The sequence below is a fragment of the Magnolia sinica genome, chromosome 1 (genome assembly GCF_029962835.1).
Source record: "Magnolia sinica isolate HGM2019 chromosome 1, MsV1, whole genome shotgun sequence".
Classification (NCBI taxonomy): Eukaryota; Viridiplantae; Streptophyta; class Magnoliopsida; order Magnoliales; family Magnoliaceae; genus Magnolia; species Magnolia sinica.
Window position 1 is genome coordinate 1,591,414 of NC_080573.1, and position 14,133 is coordinate 1,605,546.

The 14,133-nt window shown below is 38.7% G+C and overlaps 1 protein-coding gene across 1 annotated transcript in view; it reads left to right on the forward strand.

The window, feature by feature from the left end:
• Positions 1-277: 277 nt before the first annotated feature.
• LOC131233529 (disease resistance protein At4g27190-like) overlaps positions 278-14,133 on the forward strand; it is a 74,933-nt gene continuing 61,077 nt past the window's right edge. Inside the window, exons 1-2 of the mRNA XM_058230646.1 lie at positions 278-467; positions 5,896-6,160. The gene's annotated coding sequence lies outside the window, so the exon portion shown is untranslated. The remainder of the gene's footprint in view (positions 468-5,895; positions 6,161-14,133) is intronic.

Consider the following 14,133-nt stretch of genomic DNA (forward strand, 5'->3'; position numbering starts at 1 on the left):
GAGAGGATTTCTCCCAAACATCACAGTGAGCCCCACCTGAGTTCCCATCGCCCGACCGTCCGTCAGCGCTCGTCTCTGCATGCCTGCACGAGGAAGGCAGGGGTATTTTCGTCCTCAAATTCGGTGTCCGTACGAGGAGGTCTTGGTGCGTATATTAAGTTTGTATTGCTTCGTAAAAACCACTGGATAAAAGGTGGGGTCCACAGTCGTAAATTTCTCTTTGTTTGGTCAATGGTCTTCGTAAGCTTTGAGTGATTATTGAAGTTCGGGGCCTCTTTTGTGCCTGCTATTTTTTCTGCTGTCCTTCCATCGGCCGTCTGTCCATCGTTGCTACAGATTTCTCATCAGTGCCTTTACAACACCCTGGACAAACCGTTCGATCTCACCTTTCTATTTCTTGCCATTTTTGCACATCAACGGTAGGCCAAACGAGTGCCGCACTGTTATACGACTGTTTGGAGGGTGAGGTCTGCTTAGACAACTGATTCAATAGAGCATGCTTGCATTTTGAGTCCCCCCTGCATAGAAAAATTGTTTCCATTTAAATTAAAGCTTGGTTTTAATTTCTTTTAGCAGTTTTACATATTACAATCTACTTTTTATATAAATCACATCTTGAGAAATGCTTTCATTAATCTACCTCACTACTTTGATTGTTTTTACCATGGATTTGAGAGGGTTTGAGGAGATTTGATGGGATTTCAAATCCCCAATATCTTTGGCGACATAGAGTAACTAGGGGTTTGAAATCCCCTGAAAGAGGGGGTTTGAAATCTACTGTGAAAGCTTAGATTTTGTCTAAAATCCTTTCAAGAGTTGTATGTGTAACATGTGTAAGAAGACTATTAATCTATTGGGCACATAGCCTACTGATCATATCCCAAAATAATTAGATTATCAATTGCATCATTATAATTACTTTAATATGATCATTTGTGTTGTCCAAATATTAATTGTCCATGTAAAACAATGGTTAAAAGTCATTGGTTAGTCACTCAGATGTAAACTTGTGCTTGTGGCCCATTGATACTTGGAATTTCATCATTTTTAGGCGAAGTATATATTTCAACAGGCTTCTTACAACCATTGTGTCAAACATTATATACATACACTAATTAGAGATATTAAAGTTGATTTAGTAATTAAATTCAACTCCTGTAAATATATTATGCATAGCTACTTTTAGATTACATGAGATTATGAATCAGGGTTCCAAACACAACAGAACGATTTCAAATAGAGGGAATTCTAAATCTAAGGGGGTTCCAAATGCTCTCCAACATAAGACATTTTCTCTTAGAGAAATCTAAGAGAAGTTAAACCAGGTGAGGTTATTTTTTATAAACAACCAAACTGCTCTTTTAACTCACTTTTTTAGGGGGCTGTAAATTCGTGTAGACACTGATAAACAAATAATTATGATTAATGATCTTTGTTTGGTTTAGCATCAGCATGGAAATTAATTTTATTTTGAAAATCAAATAGAACTCAACATTGTAATAGGTGGGCCCACCATGATGTATATTTTATATCCACACTGTCCAATCATTTCATCACAACATATTGGGGAAGGAGCCCGAAATTGAGGAAACTCCAAATCTCAAGTCAACCACACTACAGACCTACCATTGAAAATTTCTTGTAGGCTATAGTAGTTTCGGATCTACCTCTCTTTTTTTTTTTACTCATGTCCTAAAATAATATGATAAAATGAATTGGCTGTGTAGATGAAACACATACATCATGGTGGGGCCCACAGACTTTAAATGACACTTTCAAAAAAATACTTGTGAACATCTTTACTCGCTCAACTATCCATTAAGTCCAGAACAGATTTTATGGGCTACACCATGCAAAAATCATGGGGATATGGATCCTTGACCTTGATTTAGTCTTGCTTTTAGTAGCCATCATTTTTCCGAATTGATGAGCATAAGCAGTCCATGATGCCCGGTCCCCTACTAATTAGCGGATGGAATGATTAATTGACCTGTTTTTGTGTACGATATGGATATGGTAGTTCATGAAATGAATGTTGATCCTAATGGACAGTCTAAATTAATTAGTCAACTGCCTAAGTGTCCCAATACGAGCACTATAACTAATGATTTTCTATACATCTATGAGAAACAATCCTATGCTAAGGTGGTGTTGAGTAAAATTTGGCCTTTTATAATATGTGCATGACATCCCATCTTAGCATCATTAGTGCGCTTCCATACTTGGAGAGCCCAAAAATAAGGTCAAGGGCTACACCACCGGTAACTGTTGGAATGGAAATGAACACATTAATACCTTCCAGAATGTTTATGGGGGGCACATTAATTAGTTTACACATGCTGTCCAATCCATTTCTGAGACACATGACACTGCACTGAAGGGACGTCCCAAAAATAGGCCACACCAGTATACCAAGTCATATCATTGGCTGCCCAATGATTTTGATGTTCAGTTCTGCTTGATAAATGCATTGGCCTGATTTTCATTTTAGGTGACCATCATGTTGTGTCTAATCTTTTTCATTAATTGAATATTCTAACATGTAGCATGCGGGAAAAAATGGCTTCCCATCAGTAGTCATATATATATACCATTTCGAACAACATCTTTAATACTTGCATCATAATTTGCATGGCCCTCTCTTCCTCTTAGGCTTTTCAAAAATACCTAAGATTGATATTTTAAATTATGAAAGCCACTGGTACTAAATGTCTCCACCTCGGTGTGGATGTTAGCAGCTCCTCCAAAGCTTCTCCAACCTTTCTATCAACTATGGTAGTACTGGGCTAATAGGGGCCATGCTCGTCCAACCTTTCTATCAACTATGTCACATCAAAAAGAATAATTTTTGAAGGATGCACATCAAAACGAATAATATTAATTTTTTTGAAAAAAATAAACAATCTATGACCAAAAACTCTACCCAATCTGAAGGAAACAAGCTGTGAGGGAGCACCACCCTTACATTTCACAGGGCCACACCTAAATCACAAAAGATCTTGAGTTTTGGCCTGATGCTTCATCTTGATTAGATGAATGGTATGAGCAGACTTATTATATATACACAACATGGTGGGCCCTCATTCTATGCTCCTTGTGTTGAATGGTTCAAATGGCTGTTGTCCGTAGGATGTAACAATATCTACACAATCTTGTATACCTTCGCACAATATCGACGATATCTAGTTTATGTCCAACAGTCAGCCTAACCATTATGGGATATGGGGATCTATTCCTTCATCTGATTATATAGTTACAGATGAACTCCGAATTTAATATATATATATATATAATAAATTGAATAAAGAATAATAGTTTTGATTGTTCATAGGTAGGCTTGATAGACAAATAAATTGTAATCATTTCATCCCAATCTCCGCCCTAGGAAAATATAATTAATTAACGAGAGTTTACCTCATTTTTATAAAATGATGGATAGAGAGGATATGAAAGGAGTTTGGCTATAACAAGACTATCCCTATCACATCTTGTCTCTCTCCTATATCTTATTCGTATTTTTATTTAAAATTGGAGAGAAATTTGAAAAAAGATTTAGGGAAAAACAAAAGTGTAAATGTCATCTACTAATAGTTGGCCACAAGTGAATCCTACTGGCCATCTCCAAATTATTTTACTTAATCATAGTGTGAGATAGACACAATATAAATTGTTCAACTTACTCATCTTAAGTTATGGAGATACTGTGTGAAAATGGAATAACTGAAACCATCTCTCCACATTACACTTAGTAGGTCAATGCATCTAGGAAGGCCTTCCATGTGGTGGGTTCTTCCATAGATGCTAAGTATAGAGTTGTACAAGAGTCGAGTTAGCTCGGTCAGCTCGCTCGACTCGACTTGGAAAAGCTTGACTCGCCTCAGCTTGAAATTGAATTCGGACCGAATCAAGTTGATTTTTGGAGCTCGAAAACATTTCAAGCTAAGTTCGAGCTTGGCCGAGCTCGACTCGACTTGGATTGAACCTCAACTCAAATCGACTCAGATTGAATCGACTCAATGACTAGGTTTTATTTTTTATATATATTGATGCTGCTCGCGAAGTGTTTGATGAAATGACTCAACGAATTGTTGTTTCGGGTACATATATTCTCCACAAGATCTGCTGGTGGTGAGAAAAGAATGGTTACGAAATAAATCACTATATTTTGGGTGCATACATTCTCCTCATATCTTGATTTTGATGCTACTCACGGAGTGTTTGATGAAATACCTGTAAAGTATTGTTACTGTTTTGTATGCTGTGAGAATATGAAGAAGCCTTTTATGTGTTTGAGAAAATGTTGCAGAGGCTCAAACTCGGCTCGAACTGGCCTAAGCTACTGACCGAATTGAGCTGAGCTGGCCAATCAAGCTTGAGGACTAAGCCGAGTCGAGTTCAAGTTGGGGTTAGCTATTGGCCAAGTCAAGCCGAGCTGTGCCAAGCTGGATTCGGTTCAACTCGTGCACAGTTCTAGCCAAGTATTAAAGGATAGACACTTATCATATTCTCCTACGAATTACCTGGACAATGGCTTTTAAATCAGTGGTAGGAAACAAAATGGATTAGTCTTCTTCATTAACTGCCAAAAATTTAACAAAAAATGAAGTGAGGATTGACTGATGGGGTTGTTGTGGGAATACTGGCCATTGATGGTTGGTCCCATCAGATGGCCAGTCTTGATTGATTCATAACCCTGCCACGTGTATTGTGTGGTGATGGTCCTCCCTTATCAATGTAATTTGGACGCTATCGTATCATCTTGGGATTGGTTAAGATGTGACTCATGCTTACCCATCATGATTTTCACCATGAGGCCCGCATACCCAGAAGTTCAAATGGTTCGCTATCTGTTACAGCGCATGATTCACACTCACTGAATGATTTTGACTGTTTACAATTGCGAACATACGATGGAAAACTATCAACCGTTCACATGGAACTCTATACATCGAAGGTCAGAATGATTCTTTTACGTATGGTTATTGTCAAGTGGCCCATCCACAATAACAACTAGAAGATGAACGGTTCCGACCATCTGCCATCTCTGCATGTGATGAGGCACATGGGGTAACACATAATTAAACTGTAGAAGATATTAAAGCCTGTTAATTTATTAACATGTTGCAAGACATTGAAATTGCAGCCATTAAATAACCTTTTTTTTTTGTTAAGAGAGTCCTTTTTTTTTTTTTTTTGTCATTCTTTAAATAGATAACCTAAATACCTTATTTTTAATAAGAACTTTGATAGACGAAGTGTAATGGATGATCTGCATGTACTTACAAACTGCATACTCTTCTGCTTTTTCTTCTTCCTTTCTTTTTCTTTTTTCTTTTTTGGTTTTTTGTTAAAAAGAAAAATTCATTCATAAAATAGGGAATTGGGCCTTCAAAAATCTCACACTCTTTTGTGAATGAAACTGCATACTTGTCATATAACTAATTCAAATTAAACTGTCCAAATTATGTGTCCCAGTTTACATGTATCATGAACCTATAATTATGCTTATTTCTTTAGCTGAATATCGGATCAATGGACATTTATTAAACGGTTAAAAATATAAATACGTATTTGTCCTATTTCAGCCAATAAGTGTTCCACGAAACAGAGGCAGGGATTGTCCAACCAATCTGATCGAATGGTACTAACTTCCACAATTTAGTAGGTTTGATCTGAGTTAACTCCCGTCATATGTACAATTTCTGACTGCTGGTGAACAAATCATGCATCTTACTCTGCCAAAGTATCAAATAACTCCCCCTTATTTTAAGACCATTTACTTCAATTAATAAAACATTGATGGAGGTGTATTGGGAGAGCTCTCTTGGTTTAAATAATGTCAAAGAAGTGCTTGTTTGACAAATAAATTTTTTTTCTTTCTTTCTTATCCCACAGCCATCTGCTCTTGTTTGGTTACGGTGAGCTTTGAATCACCATTGGAGTTTTGGGCCTCAGTTTTGCACGCTATTTCCTCTGATCTCGTTCCGCTGTCCAATATCCATTCATCCATCTATCCGTCAGTGCTACAGGATTGCTCATCAGTTCCTTTTTAACACCAAGGACAAACTGTTTGATCTCACCTTATATATATATTGACGCTTTCACCCATCAACAGTCAGCCGATAAGCACGGGACTACTACACGCTGTTTGGAGTTTGAGGTACGCCAGCCAACTAATTCAATAGAGCTTGCTTTCATTTTCAGTACCCTTGCATATTAAATGATAAGAATGTCTCAGTTACATTAAAGCCTGGTTTTTCATTGGGATTCTAACGAATTGCTACCTAATGATTATAGAAATTACATCTTCCTAATTTTTTAAGAAAAGGTTTTTTTATTTTTATTTTTATTTATTTATTTATTTATATCAAGCTACCTCATTAATTCAGTTATTTTGGAAAAGGTTTTTATTAAGTTACCTTTTTAATTTGGTTTAGTTTTGCCCCTAATGGAAGCTAGATTAGGTGGGTTATTTTTTCTAAATGATAAAGTGCCCATCTGAATTAATACACATGCACTAAAAATTAGTCACCTTTAGTGCAATTTCATGTGTGTGACAATTTTAGTATGTACTGCTTGCACAAGCCATTCACGTAGTAAAAATGAATTAAAATGTCAGTTTCATCATTTGCAAAAAATAACCCACCTAAATATATGATTTCTCTAACTGAAGGTATTTTTGTGAAAATAATTGTAATCAATGAGGTAGTTTAATAAAAACACTTTTACATTGTGTTCGCACCCCTAGTGTTGTGATGTAGTAATAATCTCGGTAAGATTGAAGTCGAATCCATAGGGGCTGAACCTTGTACGTAGTCTGAAAGTAACTCGAATTAAAACTAGGCGAAGATGTAATCTAAATAAAAAAATTATAAGAGAAATAATGTTGAAATATTAACTAAAACTTGTAAAATTCAAATGTTGGAAACTAAGGTGTCAAGGATCCACTTGTAGAGATCAATGAGATCTATGCTTGATTCACAAACACAACTAGAAACAGAGTCCTGTCTTCATCCAGTTGGAAGATATTTCATTAAAAACCAATCTAAACATCCTTTGATCCAGTTATCAAGAGATGAGAGGTATGAGAATTAGAATTGATGCCATCACAAAATCGTGCCCATGAGACAAAGCAAACAACAGAATTGAACCATTCCACAAACAATCTAAAAGAGTTATGAACGTTAGGAAGGCTTCCATCATCCAACCATGCCCATGAGATGATAGTGAACAACAGGGCCTCCTAACTTCATAATCATAATAATGAAAAGGACATGCTCAAAGCTATTGAGATCTATTGTAATTTAGGTCACAACAAACCATTAAAAACTAAAAGCATTTTTTATAATCAAACTAGAATCAACATCAGTTCATCTTAAACCTGAATCAAAATGTGTAAAGAAAAATCTCTCATCTCACTACATGCTTCACCTCTTAGCCCTAGCTAAGAGGTTTAGCCATCATGGACATGGTGAACTCAAATCTCTTAAAGGAAAACATCAAAGAAACAAACCAAGGAAAGAAAAACTCTTGTTGTCATCTCTACTATCTCTCTCTCTCCTCTTTTGCTCCACGGCTGATTGGATGATGCCTCTCTCTCTCTCTCTCTCTCTCTCTCTCTCTCTCTCTCGTCTCCTTTTATAGACAGAGGAAGCTAGGTCGGCTGGTGAAGTCGGTCAGTGGAGAACCGACTCTGTTTCGCAACCACATGCGCAGGAAACACTGGCGCAACTGCATTTGGCCCTAGTTCGCTCGGCTGTTCTTCCAAATCTTTCGAAACTGACGGCATGGACAGGGTTAGGGCCACCATTTTAAGAGATTGGACGGTCTAGATCATGCATCCGACCATGATCAAGATCACAAAACGGCCCACGGAGGGCCGGACGTGCGGACGCACGTCCCTGCAAAAAACAGGGCACGCTGCGATGATCGGTGGGCCCCATGGTGTTGTTTTCAGAAGAATCCACCCCGTCCATTGGATCCCTGGCAACTGGTTTTTATCGGGTTTTGGTGCGGCCTACTGTATCAACTCAAGCTGCTGTTCATCTTGCGTTTTCTAACGATCCACGTGCAAACGTTTGCAAGGAACCAAAAGGAAGTCTTAGCTAGGGTCGTCCCCACCCCTGGGAGTGAATGAATGGTTCAGATCGTCCATATGAATGATGGGTGGGTCCCATTAGCCAAAAATCGAACGACGTGGTGCATTCGCTGGTCATTCGTGCTGGAGAAGGAGAAAGAGACGGGCCTCTTTCTGTTGACTGGTAGTCTTGGTCCAGTGCTCATCAAGTGCACTTACGCACTGTGCACTGGCGCTGCCAGTGGGGTCCACTCATGATCTATATATGAAATCCGCTCCGTCCATCCGTTTTGTCACCTTATTTAAGAGGCTGAGACCAAAATTGAAGCATGTCCAGATATCAGGTGGGCCCCAGATTAACGATTTATGGGCTGATCTATCCGTTGGGCCACTTCCATAAGGATCCAATGGCTGAAATTTGATATGTATAGTGAATTTATAGTCCTCAGGCCAGATATAAAGTTTCGAACCGAACGGATGAAAACTCTATGATCTTGCATTCTGGACGATTTTCAAGCCTCTTCAACGCGAATGGTTTGATTTTCTCAGATCTTTGGCATGTAAATTCTTCAATGTCCGTCCCCTAGGGTCCATCCCTTACCTTGGTGACTTCTGAGCGTTAATTTCATGCTTTTAGTACCCTTTTTCAGTCCCGGCTCCTAATTTCACCTTGCATTATAAACACGATTAAAATCGGGCATTAAACCGTATCATGTTCATAAAATCAAATAATAACTAGGGTCTAATATGCAATATTTGACCCTCAACACATTGCAATGTAATTTTTTCTTTTGTAAGACATGTGTATCTATGTGTACATATTAGAAATGCCCTAGTGCTCCAACACTTTAAGTTATAATTCTCCTGGTTGGATTAGGTTACTTCATAGTCCACTCGATCTGAACTGTCCATTAAGTCCAGAACATATTTTATATAGCTCATACTGATAGGGTTATCCAAGCCATCCTTGATTTAGTCTTGTTCTTGTAGCAATCCTTTTTTCCAAGACATGGATTGGGATGGTTATGGTTTCCTTACTGAAAGTAATTTTTGATGATAGGAAGTAGTCCATGATGGCCCCCAAAAAATAAACCATTTAAGTTGTTGATTGACTATTTTTCCTGTATACACAATCTTGACCGTCCATATCAAAGGCACTGATTAGATGGTTAGATTGTTGGGTCGGTGTGATTTGACATGGTATGTTGGGCAACCATTGAAGGACATAGAGACGAATCAAGAAAGAACACACAATCGCACAACCAAGACCAAACACAATTCGAATTTATGTGGGAAAACACTTTAGGGATAAAAAAACTATGGTGCAAAGCGACAAGTACGCACTATGAAAGAAAAAATTACAAGAGATTTTTTTTTTTTTTAACACACGCACACTCACCCCCACACACTCATGCCGGTGGGATTTCACCACCTATGGGTACTTGAACCCTTGGCCAGCTGTTGAAACTCCTAGGAGTCTACCACAAGAGAAAAAATTACAAGAGATTGAGTGTACCAACTCGAACAAACTTTGAATCCACTTCACAAGTCCTAGCTATGCCCTTTAAACCCTTAGCAACGAATTAGAAAGCCCTATTTCGATTGTGATTCTTATAATTAAAGATATATACATAGGTGTAATCAGGAATAAGGTGTGTCTCAGAGCTTTTTAATTCGTTCTAAAGGATTTCAAGGGCTTGTAAGGGAGATTCGAAGCTTGTTCAAATCGGATAATCTCTCTATTGTAATTTGCTACTTTCATAGTGTGTTATCGTCGCTTGAGGTAGGAGAAGCTACTTTAGCCAACTAGTTGCCAAAAACCATGAAATCACGTAGAAATGATGATTGTCTATAAATTTACTATTTATAGAAAGTTATGTTTTTTAGGAAAGTCTCTATGTTTGAACTCATTATTTAAAGGAATGTAATTTCTTTTTTTTTTTTTTTATTATCATCCATTAATTTATTTTCAAATGTATTATAAATTATTTCTAATTTATCCGGTGACGAATCCAGAGAGCTCGAAATAGTTATCCATGGGGAAGACATTGATTCACCTAATCAGGTCCTTCCCTGTGTCACCAAGACGCAAATATCACCAAGACGCATATGTCCAATTCACTATCTGCCTGATGTAAATGATTCAAACGCATGTCACCAAGACGCAAATAATAATGTAGAGACTTTGAGGATTCTTGCGAGTGGATTTCCTTGAATGTGCTTGTGTAGTTTGAAATTCTGTTGGATTTATGCTTATGCTTCAATAATCTAAACCAACTATATGAAGTGAGATACCAAAATATTCATAAATTAAATAAGTTCCAACCCTTAGTCATTTTGTTTTTCTCTTGGGAGGGACAGGGCTAGGCCCTCCTATCACAACTAAGGGCTTAATAGTATAGGGCTGAGATCAGGCCAACCTGGGCTCACAATGTCAAACTAAATCGGACTCGATGAGTCTGGGTGTACTCAAATGAGTGACAGCAAGCTTTGGCAAGTTGTTGATCCAAGGGGAGTGAATATGTTGAGGCCATGAAGCCCTGACGTGTTGAGATTTAATTGAGTCAGCCCCTAGCCGAGTACATACCGGGTGTAACACCTTTCAAGCGTGCATTGTGTTTGGAGCTGTACATGAGTCAAACGGATACCTGTGGGCCCCACCATGATGTATGTGTTTCATCCATGCCGTTCATCTATTTTTGCAGATCATTTTATTAGATGAGACCAAAATGAGGTATGTACCAATCTCAAGTTGACCACATTACAGAAACAGTGTTGAATGAGTGTTAACCATTAAAAAACATTGTGGAGGCCATAAATTTTTTTTTTTTTTTTTAACCTTCAGGGCCTGTATGACCTAATCAACAGATTGGATGTCAAATAAACAGTACATTGGGCCTTAGGAGGATTTTAATGGTGGATATCCAATCACTATTGTTTTCCCTCGGTGTGGTCCACCTGAAATTTATATCCCTCTCATTTTTGGGATCAAACCCTAAAATGATCTGTAAAAGTGGATGAACGGAGTGGATGAAACACATACGTCATGGTAAGGCTCACAGAGCACCGACCACCAGCCAAGGGCCGGTTGCAGGGGGAGTATCCAATCTGTTTCCGAGTCAAACCGAGTTGAGCTTGGCAGAGATAAACGCTAGATCCTGAGTCATAGCAGACACTACACAAACTGGCCTGCAAATATACAAGAAAAATCCACCAATTTGCAAATCCAAACGGGAGCCCTCTCATTAGCACACCGAAACTGAGCTCTACATCTCTCATTTTCTTTAAATCCTTGATTCCTCGGTAGACACTCCTCTTCCTCACACGGCTCCAGCACGCAGCTTAGTTTTTAATGGGACCACCGCCATATTTGCATGAAATCTAATCCAACCATTACAATTATCATCCCACATTAGATACTAGGAAAAAAAAATGCTAATTTTTTATTTGAGTGGGCCACGCCAACAATGAAAGAGATGTTCAGGGTTGAATTTTATAGAACCGTGAAATCCACTTAAACCATCATATGTCAAACCAAATTAGGCATGGGGCCAAAAAATCAAGCCTATAGGAGAGCGAACTAGGTAAGACCACGTACTCACCCAAGATATGGTGTGGGTGGTCCTTACTGTGGGCCAACCTTGATGTCTGTATTTTGTATCCATGTAGTCCATTGGTTTTTTAGATCATTTTAGGGCATCATCCAAAAAATGATACAATTACCAGGTGAACCATATCATGGGAAACAGTGGTGATTAAACGCCAGCCTTTAAAAACTTCTTAGGTGCACATCAATATCTGTATGGTGTATCCATCCATTCAAATAATAAGGTCACATAAGCTGGATGAAGGGGAAAAAAAAACAAATATCAGTTTAATCTAAAACTTTTGTGGCCCATTAATGATATGGTTTACCTCGCACGTATGTGCTGCATTTTATTTTATTTTGTTTTGCCTATGACTTGAAATAGAGAAATGAATGGACGGCGGCGTGGATGCATGAGTGGTGTGGATACAGAATTCATACACCAAAGTGGCCCCCACAGTAAGGGCCACAACCTTTTTAGTGTCCGGGTCTCACCTAACCCGCTCACCGTGCAGATAAGGATTGAGTGGACGAGGTTGCTCCACTTGTCTGAGGTTGTTCCACTCGTCCGTGCTTCGATGACCATGAACCAATAGATAGGGATTCAATAATAAGAAACAATTTCTACAGTTTTTCCTCTCTCGCATGGTCTACTTGATTTTTGGATCCGCCTAATAAAATGATATTGTCAAACGGATGGACGGGTGGATTTCCAACAAATATAATGGTGTACCACTTTGCATCCTGGCGCGGTAACTTTCTGCCACAGGCTTTTGTGCTAGGATGCTAATGGGGGCCACCATGATGTTTGTGATAAATCCACCCCATTCATCCGTTTTGTAAAACCATTTTAGAACATATGGAAAAAAAAAAACGATGGATCCAAAACTTAAGTGTGACACACTAGAGGAAACATTGGAGATTCAATGACCACCATTGAATTATTTTTTAGACACAAAAGCTTAGTATCGAGGTAGGTTTTTTGTGATTTCACTACAAGGCCGAGCCAAGTTGAATTTTAGCTAGGGTTAGGTATTGGTGGAGCCGAGCCGTGCCGTGCCGAGGCTGGACTCGGTTCGACTCGTGTACAGCACTTACGGTAGCCCATGAACTTTAAAAGTCTTGTAAACTAAACTATATCTTTTCAAAAGGTCGATGCTTCAGCATAAACCTGCGTCCTTCAAAAGGTGGATGCCTTGCTTAGCTGGATCGTACGGACAGGAATTGAATTGGACGTTGCCTTACTCTTCAATGCTTGCTGAGTTGGACGATACAGATGAGGATTGAGAGGAGAGGGTTGCATTACTTTTCCAAAAGCGGATGTGTGGCAAGAGGTATACATGTGCGCAAATACATTTCAATCATCTCGTTCAAAAGATTACAGTAGTGTAGGATTCTAAACGAACCACGTCCAAAACACAACACATGTAGACTACGCCAAACAAAACAGTGGGGATGAAAACGTGTATCATTGGAATCTTCCCGAACCTGACCATGATATTTATATACCATCCAAGCCATTCATAGGGTTATTACCACTGAGATAAACTTCATAAAAAAAATATCATCCTGATAAAAAAAAATTTGTAACCCACGGGTGTTCAATCCCTACTGTTTTGTGTGGTATGGTCCACATGAGTTTTGTATCTGTCTGATTTTTAGAATCCTGACATTTGGAGGTATTAAAAAACAGATGGACGGAGTGGATTTGTCACAAATATCCCTATAGGTCGTACACAGACCTGGGTAAAGGAATATCTATGTGGCCGGGCCACGGGGTGGTGGTGAACTATCACAGTATGCTTTTCTGGATAAAGAGATTCCAAAGCATTTTTGCTTTTTCCCACACTCACACTCGAACCCACTGCATATCATGAATCGGCATCTTCTTTGAGCATACCGACCTTCTCTTGCTTGCGTCTTTGCTTGTTGCGCCTTTTTCAACCTCAGGTTTGGCTTATTTAGTTTCTAACGTTTGGATTTTTATTTCTTTTCCTTCTTAATTGTTTTTAAGATTCGAGGTTTTGCCTTTGTTACGTTTGGTTACTGGAGATGTGGCTAATTGGGAGAGGTCGATCCACTCAGTCTGTCTAAATGGCCATGTTAATGGTTGGCCCATGGATGTAAACCACTGAGAAGAGATGATTCCATCTTTATAAATTGGTGTTTTTCAAATGAAGGGTCAAAAATGAATATTTGACTCAACAACAGAAATGATGGCTGGGATCATCTGTCAACTGAGGTCATCCAGAATGAGAGCCCAATTGATGTAGAGTGGGTCGGATACTTTCATAGCAAAGATGGACCAAAGACAGGCCGATCGGAGGCAGAGATGATAAGACTTGTAACCTTAAAACAGTCCTATCTTGCAAATTGGAATGAGTTTTCCGACATATCATGTATGATTTTGGGTAAGAGAAGCTACTTTAGCCAACTGGGTTGTGGATTTGCGAGATTCTATAGATTGATG